Source organism: Giraffa tippelskirchi, chromosome 1 (assembly GCF_054371585.1).
Source record: "Giraffa tippelskirchi isolate mGirTip1 chromosome 1, T2T-mGirTip1v1.2.pri, whole genome shotgun sequence".
NCBI lineage: Eukaryota > Metazoa > Chordata > Mammalia > Artiodactyla > Giraffidae > Giraffa > Giraffa tippelskirchi.
Genome location: NC_137275.1, coordinates 137,703,498 through 137,718,792, shown reverse-complemented (window position 1 = coordinate 137,718,792; position 15,295 = coordinate 137,703,498). Strand labels below are relative to the sequence as shown.

Genomic DNA, 15,295 nt, shown 5'->3' with positions numbered 1-15,295 from the left:
CGAAGGGTGGCTGGAACCACAGTGGTCCTCCTGAGGGCTGCTGCCTGCTGGTTCAATGAGAGGGGAGTTCATCTCAATGTCAACCAAGCGTCTGAGCACCAAGAACATTCCGACCAAAGAGACAAGAACACCCAGCCTTGAGGGACTGTCCCAGGATGCACTTGGTCCCAAACATGAAAAGACATTTAAAGAAGCATCTGGATCATGAGGAGATCAAAGAAGCTGTCCAATAGGGTGGAGGAAGCATGGAAAGGCAAGGATAACTAAATTGCGTTTTCCTTTGCAAGAAAACAGTGCAGAGGATCCACAATTGCAGACTGCAAAGAACATGAAAGAGAGTGAAAGAGAGCCAGAGGGAGCTATGCTGTGACTGACCTTCCCAGGAGGGGATCAAATTGAGGAAGCACAGAATTCACAACAGACTCTGCCCTAACCTCCAAGCTCATGCCCCTCACGTTGCCTGGCTCTGCAGTCCATGCCTGTATACATGCTGCCATATGACTGATTCTTTTAACAGAAACAAGAGCTGTGGCTTAGATAGGTAGCAATCAGAGGTGCAAAGGTGGTTAACTAGATACTTATCAACATCATTTCCTCGTGTTTAAAGAAGAAGAAACTGAGGCACAGAAAGGGAAATTGCCCTGTGAGGAAGGAAACCACTTCTCACTAAAGCTGACTAGCCAGGTCTGAGGAGCATGGCCCAAAAGCCACAAAGTCTCTGGCAGGGTTCTAGGGACAATGTGATAGATTCCAGCAGTCTAGCTAGATTTCCTGATTTCACTGCACTGTTTTACTTTAGGGAGGAAACAGAAAAGGGCTCATTTCCTTATCAAGAGTTCCAAATATAAAGGGATTGTGGAGATCTCTGTCCTCTCCCTTTCGTGTTCATTGTAGCTTCACAGTACCCAGGAGCCTCCTAGATCTTTGATGCTGGGAGCAAAGCCAGAATGCAGCAGATGAGTACAAGGGAAACCATGGAGGCAGGGGATACAGAGAGTTGCAGAGGACTGGGCCCTCTGGTTAATGGAAACCAGGTAAGCCACTGTCACCAGTGACCAGGAATAGAGACAAGAAAGGACCAAGGTTCTGAATTTCAGGGAGACTCCAACTCCAGTGACCAACCTCAAGCCTTTTCTCAGGGAAGTGGAATAGGTAGAGCAAGAGAGAAGCAGAGCTCTATCCAAATTGTCAGGGCACAGCCTCAGAATAGTCAGTGGGCAATTTCTCTCATTCAGCAACCCTGGACATACCACTGCAGACGCAAAATCACCAGTGGTGAGATCAGCATGGGAAATCCCAAACTGCGATGCCCCTTATAGGAAAGGCACTCCCCCCAAAAAAATATTTTAAAAAACTTCAGTTCTTAGAGATCCTGAGGGTTAAAATAAGATAATGATAGCCAAGACACTCGGGGGTGACTAGAATTCAGGGACAGGATAGGAAGGGGAAGAGTCCTAGGCTTCAGAGAGCTTTTCTTTTCCTCACAGAAGTCTTGAGGTTCACCTTCAACCTGTCTCTCAAGAATGGGGCTGTCCCTATGTTGTATGCATCTGCAAATACAGAGGAAGGAAAACTTAAATAGAGAAAAGACTGTGGCAACTGACTTAACTTTGAAGACACCGTGGTGGTCATCATCTGATTTCCCACCAACAACCTGCCCACGACAGATTTCTGGACCAACAATGAAAACTGAAAGCTATTAAATAAGAAGCAACCAGAGGACCATCATGACCTGATAATGTGCCAAAGAGATCCATGGCCAGAACCCCCAACTCTCTCATCCCTGGTGAGAATCATCCTCTTAGCAGGACCTGCAGACCTCTGTTCTCCAACCTAGAGGCCTTCTGGAGCACGAAACACGAGGTTAAGGTAGGGCTTACTATGAAGGATACCAGTTTGGCATGTATTGGGACAAAGGGCACCCTCAAGGGCAACAGCATGGTGAAGACAAGTAGAACAGCTCCATCCAAGAGACCAGTTCCTGGGACAGTCTTAAGGAAGTGTCCCTACTATGGGCTTGAACCAAGGCAGAATAGCTGGGGGAGCTCTGAGACCAAGGGTGGCTTGTCAAATCCAGCCACTCCAGTCCCCGCAACACCCCCACCAATATCCAACAGCCACACCAGTCATGCCAGGATTGAAATATCTCCATTCAGACCACCCACTGCCCTCAGCAAAGGTGGAAAGAGTGGACCGTCCTGGAGAGACACAAACCCTCAGTGAGGTCATCTTTCATAGAAACCACAATCACTTTCTCCATCCCCACAGTTGAGGGGCCCACTGACTTGGTGGGTGAGACAGAAAGGCACCAGGAGCAAGAAGGACTCTCCACACAGACCCAGGGACCCCTTGGTGGAGCAAGCAGGGGAAGTCCATCAGCAGGAGGCTCCAGTGAGGAGGTGCCTCCACCTTCTAGGCCAGTGAGAGCCAATCTGCCCACCTTCAGGGCCAGCAGATTCACAACCTGGGTCTGGAATCCCAGAGACCTATGATTTCCTTTATAATCACAGAGGGTGCACCTCAAGAGCAAACATCCCATAAATGGATCGGAACTGTCTCTGGGGACTTGGTATCTGTCTCTGTACCTTGAGGAGACAGGATGATAACAGCAAATAGAAAAATAGGTATCCATGGGCATCCAAACAAGATGTAGCATCATTTTCTTCCCAGCATCCTCTCATGCCATCTCTGGTATATATCACAGTCACCACACAGAGCATATTGTTGAACAAATGAAATTCACACTAAGTTGACTCTGATTTCAATGTCCCCTGCAAGATGAGAGAAACTAGATCCTAGGAGAGAGGGCAAAGACTTGGAGGGGAGTGGGGGGGCACAACCTGGAGCATTTTAAAGCAGAACAGAATATAGGTTCAAAAATAACTAAGATCTAGGCACAGGAGTGCAGAAGGAAATGGCAACCCACTCCAGTATTCTTGCCTGGAGAATCCCGTGGACAGAGAAGCCTGGAGGGCTGCTGTCCATGGGTTGCACAGAGTTGTACATGACTGAAGCGACTTAGCATGCATGCATGCATTGGAGAAGGAAATGGCAACCCACTCCGGTATTCTTGCCTGGAGAATCCCAGGGACAGGGGAGCCTGGTGGGCTGTCGTCTATGGGGTCGCAGAGTCGGACATGACTGAAGTGACTTAGCAGCAGCAGGCACAGGAGACTTCAGGGCCCAAGAAAAGCATCCAATTAATTGGACCCACCAGCAAACCCTTTTGGCTTTGAGGGCCCTGAGCAAATCCCTCTGATTTCTCTTCCCACGAGGGCTAGCTCCACAGAACAGGGCATATCTGAAGTTGGATTCATATTAAAATCTGAGACAGCCCCTAAAGTGGAAAGAACCCACAGGAATGCTTCTTGGGTCTTAGTCTCAGTAATGACTACACTGATCCTTAGACATGGTAATGATCACACTTCCCTCTTTCAAGTGGGAAAACTTAATACTTAGAGCTAAGCTCGTGGCTCCCTTCTACCAAAAATATAATGATGTAGTCGCAGTCCTTGGCTTTGAGTTACTATGACCTTCCTTTTCCCTCTTGGCACAGTTCTTTACCTATTTTTTTTTAATTTCCCAAATCTCATTCTATTAGAGTATCTCATCTCTGTGTGACATTTTAAATTCTTTTTTGGAACAAGGGGATTTTTTTAAAATAAGTCATTAAGCCCGATGTGCAGTGTGGAAGCAACTGGAAAAGTGTGATGGCCATTCACCATCTTTGTTCCAGTGATGTGGGGCCCATTGTCTGCTCTGCACAAGAGCCTCCTGCTTCTGTTAGCCATGGCTGAGATAACCTGCCCTATTTCCCTCACAGACTAAATCGCTAATTCTCTTACGTCTATTTCCAACCTCCAGCAGAATGGGCTCAAAGCAAGGTGGCCACGAAGAAGGTCAGATACGTGACGGACCTTGAAGAGTTCTGGGTAGCTGAGGGGCAGTGACTGCAGAAGGACATGTGGAAGCTAGCATAGGGTGGAAAGAAAGAGTATCCCTGAGAAAGGAAAGAGGGCACAAAGATTGGGAGTCACTGTATGGTTAGGCATGGACTCAAAGTTTATGGAAAGAGGAGTGATGGGACAAGAGCTAAGCAAGGAGAGCTGTGTAGTAGTCACATCATAAAGGCTCTGTGCTAAGAGGTTCAGACTTTTTCTCTTTTAAGCCATAGGGAGCCAGGGAAGGGTTTGAAGCAGAGAAATGCCTGAATCATATTTGCACTTAGGAAAATGACTGAGACAGGGTGCGAATGGTTGACAATTTGGAGTGGGGGCTGGAATCCAAGTCATCTGGGCAAGACTTAGTAAAGGCCTAAATTAAGACAGTGGGAGGCTAAGTAAATGCCAGAGGTGTCTGTGACACAGAATTGGCAAAACTTGATAACCACAGCGAAGCAGAGGTATCGATCTGACTCTTGGAACAGACTCAGGTCACTCCAACTTCAAGCACATATTAAGATGGTGATGTCACTCAGAACAGGCAGTGGGTCATGTTGAGCAGGAGGGTGAATGGAGCAGGATACTGAATGCAGACGGTTTGGGCAAGGTGTCCAGGATACTGTTCATGGAGAATAATAATGGGACAGGATTTCAAACATTGAGAGGAGTGTAGTGCGTGCACTAAAACTCTGGAGAAATACCATTTTACAAAGAGAGAGGACAAGGGTAGAAGATAGATGTTAACAAGGACTGACTCCATGAGTCCGTGTTCTTTTTGCTTATCTGTATTTCCTGATCTCTCCATAACGACGTTCTACTCTTCTTATAAAAGAAAACACAACTTTGAATTTTAAAAACAAGAAGAATTCATGCTCATATTTCTCTTCAAATAGAATCTTCAGCCTTTTAAAAACAGAAAAAGAAATGTCATATCCCAATCTAAAGAAACAGACTTGAAGACACTGCTCACAGTGTGGAAACCATCGCCGCTGTGTTTAAAGCAACACAAAAAGGGTGCGCAGGGTGAAATGAGAGCTGTGAGTGGATCTGTGGGCAACAGGAGGGACTGGGCAGGAAGGAGAACCTAAGAGCAAATCTGGAAGAAAGCAGTGCCCCAGGAGCCAGTGTTCTCGAAAGCTCTGATACTGTAGCTTCTAAGTTCGTCATGGAGGGACAGTTTCTTATTCTTATTTTAACTCCATCCCACTGGCAGTCTGCCATCTTCCAGCCAGAACCTACAGAGTAATGGCTCAATAAGCACTTATAAATAAATTCCCTTAATTCCCTCTTTGCCTCTATTATTTGGACTCCTGTGGAATACGCTCTCTGGGGCATTTTCTCTTAGAATATAATTAGAAAGGGTTTGTAGAGCTCGTAAAAAGAGAAGGAAAACTCCTCACTCACTGAGAGAGACCGTTTCATAAAGCTTAAGACAAACCCCATCTCCTAGGTTTGCAACGTGTGGTGGTCAAATACTAGAGCAGCGATAACAAGGTCCAAAGAGTTTGAGAAGCCAGCATCACTTCCCTTGCACTAGTGGCCATAAACAGAGAAGGGCCATGTATCTGATCATCAATATTGACAACCCCTCAGCAGCATCCCTGAAACTGATCCCAGGCGCAGCTGATTATACAGAAGTATAAAAATTTTATTCAAGTATGAAAATTACATAAATACCTTATCCACTTATGAAGGAGGCAGGAAAAGAACATGAAAAAAAAATGAAGAAAGAAAGATTCTTGGGCTTCTTGGATTTATCTTTTCCCTTATAAAATAGACTTATTGTTGCAATGTTGACGCAATAAACATTTTAAAATGTGAAAGCACACCAGTTGAAGGAGGGTCACTGCACCTGGGTTAAGTCTAAACTCCCGGACGCGTGAGTGAATGGGAAGAGCATCTGAACTGGGACACACAGGATGCAGCTCAAAGGAATAGAGAGAAGATGGAGAAAAGAAGTCAAAGATCTTTCTTTCCTAATTCCAGGAGGTTATTCACGTGCATATTAAGCAGTGCCTCAGACCATCAAAGTCTTCTCCCCAGGCTACTCTCCCACTGGTAAAAGGGAACCTCACCCACATCCTGAACGTGGGAAATGAATTTTTTTTTCAACTGAAGGAAGTCACAGAATCCTCAGGATCCGCCAATGAGGACAGAGAATCTTACGGAAGCCTTGGTGAACCTCACAATGGAATGAGCTTTGAGAACCTCCTCTGCCAAATTATACCCATGGAGACTGCTAAACTCATGTGGCAAGCAAACAATCATACTGGTTAGAGGCAGACCATTACCAGCTAATTGTCTGAAAGTCAAGAACACACCAGCTCTAGGGACAAGTGGACCCTCACATGAGGAGACTTCCCAGAAGCCATTCATCTCACTGCCCACAGAGCTTCACCAAGATGAAGAGCCCCGGAAAAAGGATGCTACAAGATAAGCTGAGCCACAAGCCAAAAACAGGGAGTTAAGATACCGTCAGGCCAGAGGGATAGACCAAGCTTCCTGAGAAAAGAGTGATGTAGAGAGATCTTGGCATTCACAGTGGGATGGATAGGGGCTGTGCCTGCCCTTCACGGCCAGCGCAGTTCTGTCACCTAAGGAGAAACTAAGGTGCTGCTGCTGCTTCCTTAAAGCCAGTCATGATCGGAACCACCTGGGAGGCAAACATGGAAATAAATCATCATCTAAGTCCATCATCTAAGGCTTTCCTTCTTCAAAGGATAAAACCAAGACTCATTGTTGATAGGAAGCCAAATCCCTGAAAACTCAAACAAGGGAGGAGAGAACCCAAGATGTAGCTTCTCTATGACAGTGAGAACTCTCTGGAGGATTCTAGCCAGAGGTGTGGGGTGGCATTGTGAATCTCCCTGGCAGGCTCTGGCAGCTCCATGTTTCCTGATCAAAACCTAGGTTTCTGTAGGGGATAATTACAGAGGACAGATGGATATGAGGCACTTGCCTTAAGAGTCCATGGGATCACTATTCTCTTGGGAGAAAGGGCTTCACTGAAGACTCCGGTGTGTGAATGGATGCCTACGAGGATCCCAGGGTAAGTGTTAAGTGAGGGGGGGCAAGAAGAAGGATGAGATTATGACAGATAATGGGGAACCCAAGGATACAGGGTCAGTATGCTTGGAAGCGTTCTGCAATTGACAGAGAAGGGAGAAGTCAGGACTGGAGAGGTGGTCTTGGGGCCAGAATGAAGAATACTGCTTCACTGAGACCTGCTTTGGCATGAGTTGGGGTAGCCAGGCTCCTAGGGCAGAGACTCCTATAGTAGAAGGTCAAAGACAGGGAACAGAAGAGAAAACCCCCACATCCCCAACAAGCTCTGCAAGTCTAAAGCATGGGCTGGATCACTTATCCTAAGTGAAGTAATGAAACATGGTGCCCACTGCATAAGAGGCACTCGCAAAATAAGAACAGTTTCATGGGCGCATGAAGAAATCAAATACTTCCTAGTCTCTACCTTGGAAACTTAGAGGGAGAAGGTTCTTTAGGGAGTTGAGCATATACCCAGAATCCAAACCCAGAAGAGAAGAGGAATGCATCTTTCTGACCGCTATTGCTCCTCAGGTTACGGCCTCTGCAAATCCTTTCTAACTATACTCCAGGAGGAGAGGACCCAGGCCACATTAGGAATTTAGGAGTCAACCGAGGCCACATGATGAAGGGCAGTGTGGTCTACAACATATCAGGTCACTTTGTGAGGAGACAACCACAGACTTGCCTCCCCAGAAAAAGGAAAGTTCCCACCACAAACTTCCAGTGAGCCCCACAAGGAAGAGGAAGACATCGAGATAGGAGCACTTGTGAAAACATAGCTCTGGCCCTGCCAGGCTGCCTTAGATAGTGATCCCCACCCTGCAGGCTCGGCTGCCACTAAGAAGTGCCCTCTTGGTTTCTAGTGAGTCAAGGCTTTGCCTTCTCTGTAAACCACTCCGTGAATGGACAGATGGGATGAGCCAGAAAGAAGGACCATCAAGATCAAGACTGGGAGAGCAGGAGGCCCTGGAGTGACCATGGTGAGTGAGTTGGGGTAGGGCAATGCTAATACCAGGCTTCCCAAGGATAGTGTTCCAGGCTCCCAGGGCACAGACTCCCATAGTATAAGGTCAAAGACAGGGATAAGAGAAAGCCCCCATCTCCCCCAACAAGCTCTGAAATTCTAAAGCATGGGCTGGATCACTTATCCTGAGTAAAATTATGAAACATGGTGCCCATTACATAAGAGGCACTCACAAAATAAGAACAGTTTCATGGGTGCATGAAGAAATCAAATACTTCCTAGTCTCTACCTTGGAAACTTAGAGAGAGGGAGAAGGTGCCGAGGCTCTCTAGGGAGTTGACCATATACCCAGAATCCAAACCCAGAAGAGAGGAGAAATTCATCTTTCTGACCACTACGGCTCCTCAGGTTATGGCCTCTGCAAATCCTTTCTAGCTATATTACAGGAGAAGACCCAGGCCACATTAGGAATTTATGAGTCAGCTGAGGCCACATGATGAAGGGAGGGTGGTGTGGCCTACAACACATCAGGTCACTTTGTGAGGCGATAACCACAGACTTGCCTTCCCAGAAAAAGGAGGCTCCCACCACAAACTGCCTTAAAGCCAGTGAGCCCCACAAGGAAGAGGAAGAAATCAAGATAGAAGCGCTCGTGAAAACATAGCTCTGGTACTGCCAGACTGCCTTAGACAGTGATCCCCACCTGCAGGCTTGGTTGCCACTAATGGCTTTCTCTACATGGAAGGCATTTCTGGGGCCCTCTTGGTTCCTAGTGAGTCAGGGCTTTGCCTGTTCTGTAATCCACTCTGTGAATGGACAGATGGGATGAGCCAGAAAGAAAGACCATCAAGATCAAGACCAGGAGAGCAGGAGGCCCTGGGGTGACCATGGTGAGTGCTGGTCCTCTTGGTATGAGTCTCCCCAGGGTAGCTCAGTGGGTGGGAGGAGGGGACTCCATCAGAGGATGGACACCTCGCTTTCTGGCCTCCTGCTCCAGGGGTCACAGAACAATAAAATTGCCCCCACATCAAATAGGCAGCCAACCACACTAAGACTGAAATTCCTCCATATCCAGGCCACAGCACATCTCTCTAAAGAGGAGGTAAAGGACACGGAGCTCAGAGCACTGCGTGGAGAAGCACATTTCCTCAAGACTTCAGGCACCCCTCCACCTGCTCTTACTGAAAAGCAAGAGCTGAGGACCTCAAGGGCATTGGGGAACCCTCCACAAGGCTCCATGGGCTGTGGGTTTCCCAGGCTTTATTTACAGTCCTAGCAGTCAGAAGCTCCACTGGGGCTTTTGCTATTTCTTACTTATATTGGTACAAGAGAAATGGGGTGAGGTTATCAGCAGAAAGAAGACGAGCTACGTCTAGGTTGGGTAGAGCTCAACCTCGGGGGTGTTGATGCCCATCTTTTTAAGTTGTTCTCACTGACTTTTAGAAAATGGTCAGATAAAAAAGGTGTCAAATGAAAGCATAAAGTCAGCTCTGCTCCCCTTACTAATTGACACACTTTCATGTCCTCAAGTTGGGGGATCCCATAATTATGAGAAACCCAGAGCTGGTAGATAGATAATCAAGTGAGCAACAGAGTGACCAGAGGAGTCTTCTGAGTTTACTTAAGTGAAGATATTTTCCTGGCAAGGAGGGGTGGGAATAATAGTCTGGATTGTACACTCCCTGAAGGGGAGTAGGAAGGTCAGTGTGGACATTTCCGTGTCGTCGCTTTTTAGCACCGTGACTGGTAAACACGAAACGCTGAACCTGTTCTATTAAACAACTCACACTGGTCCTTGCCTTTTTTAGGAACCCAGACACTGACACAACCAGCGCCATCTCAGCTCTCCAGGGAGTACAGAATGTAGGCAGAACTCATGGCCAGAAGGGAAGGGAATTGGCTTTGCTGACCATTACTGCTCCTTGGGTTACGGCCTCTGCAAATCCTTTCTAGCTATATTCCAGGAGGAGAAGACCCAAGCCACGTTAGGAGTCAGCTGAGGCCACAGGATGAAGAGCAGTGCAGCCTACAACACATCACTTTGTGAGGAGACAACCACAGACTTGCCTTCCCGGAAAGAGGAAGGCTTCCACCACAAACTGCCTTAAAGCCAGCAAGCCCCCAGAGAAGAGGAAGACATCAAGGTAGGAGTTCTTGTGAAAACACAGCTCTGGCACTGCCCGACTGCCTTAGACAGTGATCCCTACCCTGCAGGCTTGGCTGCCACTAATGGCTTTCTCCACATGGAAGGCATTTCTGGGGCCCTCTTGGTTCCTAGTGAGTCAGGGCTTTGCCTGCTCTGTAATCCACTCTGTGAACGGACAGATGGGATGAGCCAGAAAGAAATACCATCAAGATCAAGACCGGGAGAGCAGGAGGCCCTGGAGTGACCACGGTGAGTGCTGGTCCTCTTGGTATGAGTCTCCCCAGGGTAGCTCAGTGCGTGGAAGGAGGGGACTCCATCAGAGGATGGACACCAGGCTTTCTGGCCTCCTGCTCCAGGGGGCCACAGAATAAAACTGCCCCCACATCAAATAGGCAGCCAACCACACTAAGACTGAAATTCCTCCATACCCAGGCCACAATACTTCTCAGTCAGAATAAAATGAAAAACTGGAGTCCAGATCCTGGAGTGTGCTCTCCTTTTCCAAGGCCAGAGGCACCAACTCCAGTCCCAGTACAGTGAGAAATGAAGGCGCAGAATAAGAGGAGAGGATTCCAGTAGAAAGAGGCTGCATTAGCGATGCCCCCATATCCTAAAGCAGCTGCAAAAGAGACAGTCTCTGAGAAGAAGGTGCCAGAGGGCTCCCCTCCCCGGCTGAGACTCCGGGCTCCCTGATGGGGCTGCAATCCAACCAGGATAAAGGTTTGGCTGACTGAATTCAACCCAAAGATCTCTATGGGTACCTACTGAGAGGTGGATCTGAGCACCACCAGTATTCAACATGACTTTGGTGATATTTCTGTGCAAATTGTGAAAGAAAAAAAAAAATCACTGCAGATAATGAGCTGAAACAAAATCCCCAGATTTGTCCAAATCATAGGCTTGCATTTGGAGGAGGTGAGGGAGAGGAGCAATGAAGAGAAGGGAGAAAGCAAACAGAAGGGATGACGAGCAAGTGCCCAGCAGCTCCATGGACTCTTCCAGGAGGAAGACAGGCCAGCCCGGCTCAAATTGGTTGGAAACTCTTGTCTTTCCAGGGTTGTGTGACAGAGCCCTCAGCTAATGCTCCCAAGCAAGAATGGAAAGAGGATCAAAGGACCCCTTCAGGAAGGATGAGGAACTGAGATTCTGGGCTTCTCTTTATATATAATGGGAAATTTCCTCCAGCACAGGAAACCACATGGTAGTGAATGAATGAATGAATGAATAATGCTTCTTCCCCAAACTCAAGGCCTGGGATGACTGAAGAAAAGGAAGTAGACCCCTTGTACAACAGTTAAGCAGAACTGGGGTAGAGAACACCATTTCCAAAGAAGACACGGTCCCTCCTAAAAACCCCTTCTCAGCCAGCTCTCAGGTTGAGGTTAACCAGGGAGGCTCATGTTAAGATCGGACCAAATCTCCCCAGCAATAAGGAGTGCCAGGAAAAGCGTGTCATCCTAGAATAGCCCTTTCTCAGGTAATCCTCCTCCATGTGTGGTCTCCAAAACACCCACCTATTTAACAGAGACTCCTATTTCTCTGGACATGGGCCAGGACATAGACTTGACCTTAGCAACAGAAACTAAAGAGAGCTAGAGAGTTCCCCGGAAGTGCCAGTTGTAGCAATACATATTACCCCTGGTGGACATTTCTCAAATCCTTTTTGTACCCTGGGTATCAAAAACAGTCATTCCAATTGTATCACCTATGAGAGGAGAAACTGGAAAGCACTGTCTTAACTTTGGCCCCACATGAGAGTTTGGCCCCTACTGACAAATTAATAAGAAGGGAAGAATTAAGGGTCAGTTCCTTAGTACGGGAGTACATACTAGCACAAGCTAGTACATAAATCCTGCTATCTTCTTAAAGCTGAAACCTGACTTGGGGTAGTTATTTGCGTGCCAAAAACCTTTAGTATTTGAGAGGTCAAAAGCCTGATGGAGGGGGAAAAAAAAATCATGCCATCCTTCTTTCATCAAACCCCATTTCTTCTGAACATCTGTGACCTGAAAAGGAGCAGGGGAGGTCCAGAGATTCAACGTTGAATACAAGGTCAGCCCAGAACTGGCCTCTAAGATTGAGCAGTCGCCCACTTTAGACAACTTTATTTTTCCTATTCTTGGTCATCAAGACTACAAAAGTGTCCTCTACCCAAGGAGCTGCTGCATCCTCACCTCCTAGGCTAGGCTGCAGGACACACTAAGAAATACCACATCCAAGTCCTTCTTCCCTGCCTCTTCTCTTATTTGGTAGCCATCTCCTCCCTACTAAGACGGAGGCAGAGGGACCAGCTAACACATGGGATCCAGGCAGCTTCAATTCTGGAATCTTTTGAGTCCCAGCTTTGAAATGCAGGCTTACTTGTCAGTCAAGCCAGGATTGGAGGAGCTGTTGGATGCTCTATCTATAACGGGGCACCACTTTCTCCTTTTGCCCTGAGCAAGTATGATGGTAGAAAGGGATTTATTTCCACCATGAGAGGAAGAAAAAAGCAGCTTCTAGTTCATTATTTGCGGAGAAGGCAATGGCACCCCACTCCAGTACTCTTGCCTAGAAAATCCCATGGATGGAGGAGCCTGGTAGGCTGCAGTCCATGGGGTCGCTAAGAGTCAGACACGACTGAGCGACTTCACTTTCACTTTTCCCTTTCATGCACTGGAGAAGGAAATGGCAACTCACTCCAGTATTCTTGCCTGGAGAATCCCAGGGACAGGGGAGCCTGGTGGGCTGCCGTCTATGGGGTCGCACAGAGTCGAACACGACTGAAGCGACTTAGCATAGCATAGCATAGTTCATTATTTGAGGAGGGTGCATGTCAGGGCTGGAGCTGTTCTACAAAATGTTGAACAGCCAAATAAGAAGGTCATGGGAAGGAACTCGAGCAAGACAGGTAACCACCACCAGGGACTCCAGGGGTGATTTCTGCATTAGGTTGTTTGTCTTCTGTTTCAAGATCTGAGTGGTTAAACCCTTGTGGGCATGGAGCATATCTTATGTATCAGCTCCCAGTAGAGTCCTGGAAGTATTCTCAGAAATGTGCTTCTGTCTGGAAGACAAACCATTGAAAGCTATTCATTACAGGACTGTTGTACCTAAAAGGATACAGTCATCTCAAGCCTGTGAACAGAAGCAGTTTTCAGTGAAAGGGCTACAAAGAGGTTTCTGACTCTTGCAGCCTTGGTAGGAAATGGATTCCACTCACAAATCCAAGGGCTTGGCCTTGGAAGAAAAAAGGAGAACTAATCCATTACAGTAGTAGCACCCTTATCCTGGAAAGAGCAGGAGCAAGGGGAGGCCATTCACTTGGAATAATTCTTAAGCTCTGAAACAGGATATTGCCCCATTAACATCCCAATCGCTTCAGATTCCCAGTGAGTGACGCTCCCTGACACGTGACTGGGTGTGTTATTATTCCTCCCCTGAGGGATCGAGCTTCTGGGGCAACCGGTCCCTGGGTAAAACCTATTCATGTTAGAGTGGTGGGTATACATCCCTTCCCGGACAGCGGGATGTGATGGGGAAGAGATGTAAGAATACGACCCACTCGAAGGAGGAAGACAGAGAAGGGCTCCTGAGGAAAAGGAATTCCGGGCACTTGGAAGACACATTTCTTCTCAATCTCTTGGACAGCAATCTATCTGTCACACAATCAGCTTTTTTTCATCATCATGCTGTTAGCATGTATAGGGAAACAAAAATCTGCCGAATAGCAAAAATAATCATGGCCCTGGAAGAGACCTATCTAATCAACACATCTTTGTAGTAAGTGAACACTGTTTACGAAACACCATGTTCGGCCCACAAGGATCCTATAGACCCCTTGACAGGCCTCTGGTCTAAGCCCTGTGATCCCAACCCTGTTTCCTGTCACTGCTCCTTTCTCTCCTCGGATCTCCCCCATCCCCAGACCTCTTTATGAGGGTAGCTTTATCTTGCTGCTGAAGCCAAATAAGCTTCCTCGTCCCCTCTATTTCCTTTGCAAGCCAAACTCTTTCCGGCGTTAGGTCCAGCAGAGGCCTGTTCCTCTGCCCAGACCAACTCAGACTATCCAAGTCCATACTCAATCTTCCCTCCTCTGTTTTCCCCAAGCACCAAATTCAGCACTCAGTTTGAGGAGCCTGACTCCCCCCTTTTCCTCCGTTGAGGAAGGTCTACCTACATCAAGGAGGTGGGATTAAGATGAAAATAGGGTATCTTCACCCTTTTCTCAGCCTGCTTATGTAACATTATGCTCTGAACCTTTTCAGACGCTCTGACAGGTACTGAACCCACTGCTGCCCTTCAGTGTGAGATACGGAAAAGACGACCCTTCCCTGGATGCACTGAGATGGGTGGTACCCATGGCCCCCCTTCACCCACAGTAGACATGCTCAATGTCTGTAGTAACGCCTTCCATGTTAGACACACAGCTAAATCACAGTGGCTCCCCGACAATAACCTCACTCCAAGAGGGGCATGTGAAACCCCAACTAGTGAGTAAAGTCCCTAGGTGTACTCCAACTGGTCATGGAAATTGGCACGCTCAAAACAAAGGCTGGCTTTTGCCACTACATATTCTTGGAAACTGCTCTTCCTTTACACTAGCTTGTGTTTATCATACTGTTTTATTAAATAAGTCATTCAGTGAGTGCTAGGTGGGTTGGGGGTGGGGCAGGGGGAGTTGGGCAAATGCTTTTTCACCCAGCATCACTTAGACCACTGGTTTCCAAAACTGTGCTGGCGGGAACTAGAACAAGTCAGTCCATGGTTAACTGTATTGCATTATTGGCGTCCCTCCAACAAAATAAAAATAAACCACTCCAATTTCATTGACAAGGAAAAGTCTGTTAAAGTTTCTAACCAAGAGTGTCAACCAAAGGATGATGCTGTTCAGCTGTGAGATTATTTTTGTGAAGGTCCTCAAAACCATGCCACTACATCTCTAGACAACTTTTAAGCACTTCCCCAAACAGATCCGCACTCTACCTTTGCTATATGGACACGGTTTTTAGGCTACAACTTTGCTATTTGCCCTTTTTATCCTGTAGGGCACAAGTAAGTTTTCCCTAGGCGCTGCAGCTGTGGAATTCTAAGCACTGTAGTTTTATTCCACCCTCACCCCAGACAACAGATGTAGCCATTTTTCATCTGATCTGACTTCAATAATGTTTTGCTTGGATTTTTCAAAATAAATTATTACAGTGCTCTCAAACTCATGCA

General features: G+C 47.2%; 1 long non-coding RNA gene across 1 annotated transcript; it reads left to right on the top strand.

Annotated features, from left to right (window-relative positions):
• Positions 1 to 6,172: 6,172 nt before the first annotated feature.
• LOC145509451 (uncharacterized) lies at positions 6,173 to 14,911 on the top strand. Its single transcript, XR_014056096.1, has 3 exons — positions 6,173 to 6,990; positions 7,850 to 7,966; positions 9,759 to 14,911. It is a non-coding gene; the product is annotated as an uncharacterized LOC145509451 (long non-coding RNA).
• The last annotated feature ends 384 nt before the right edge of the window (positions 14,912 to 15,295 follow it).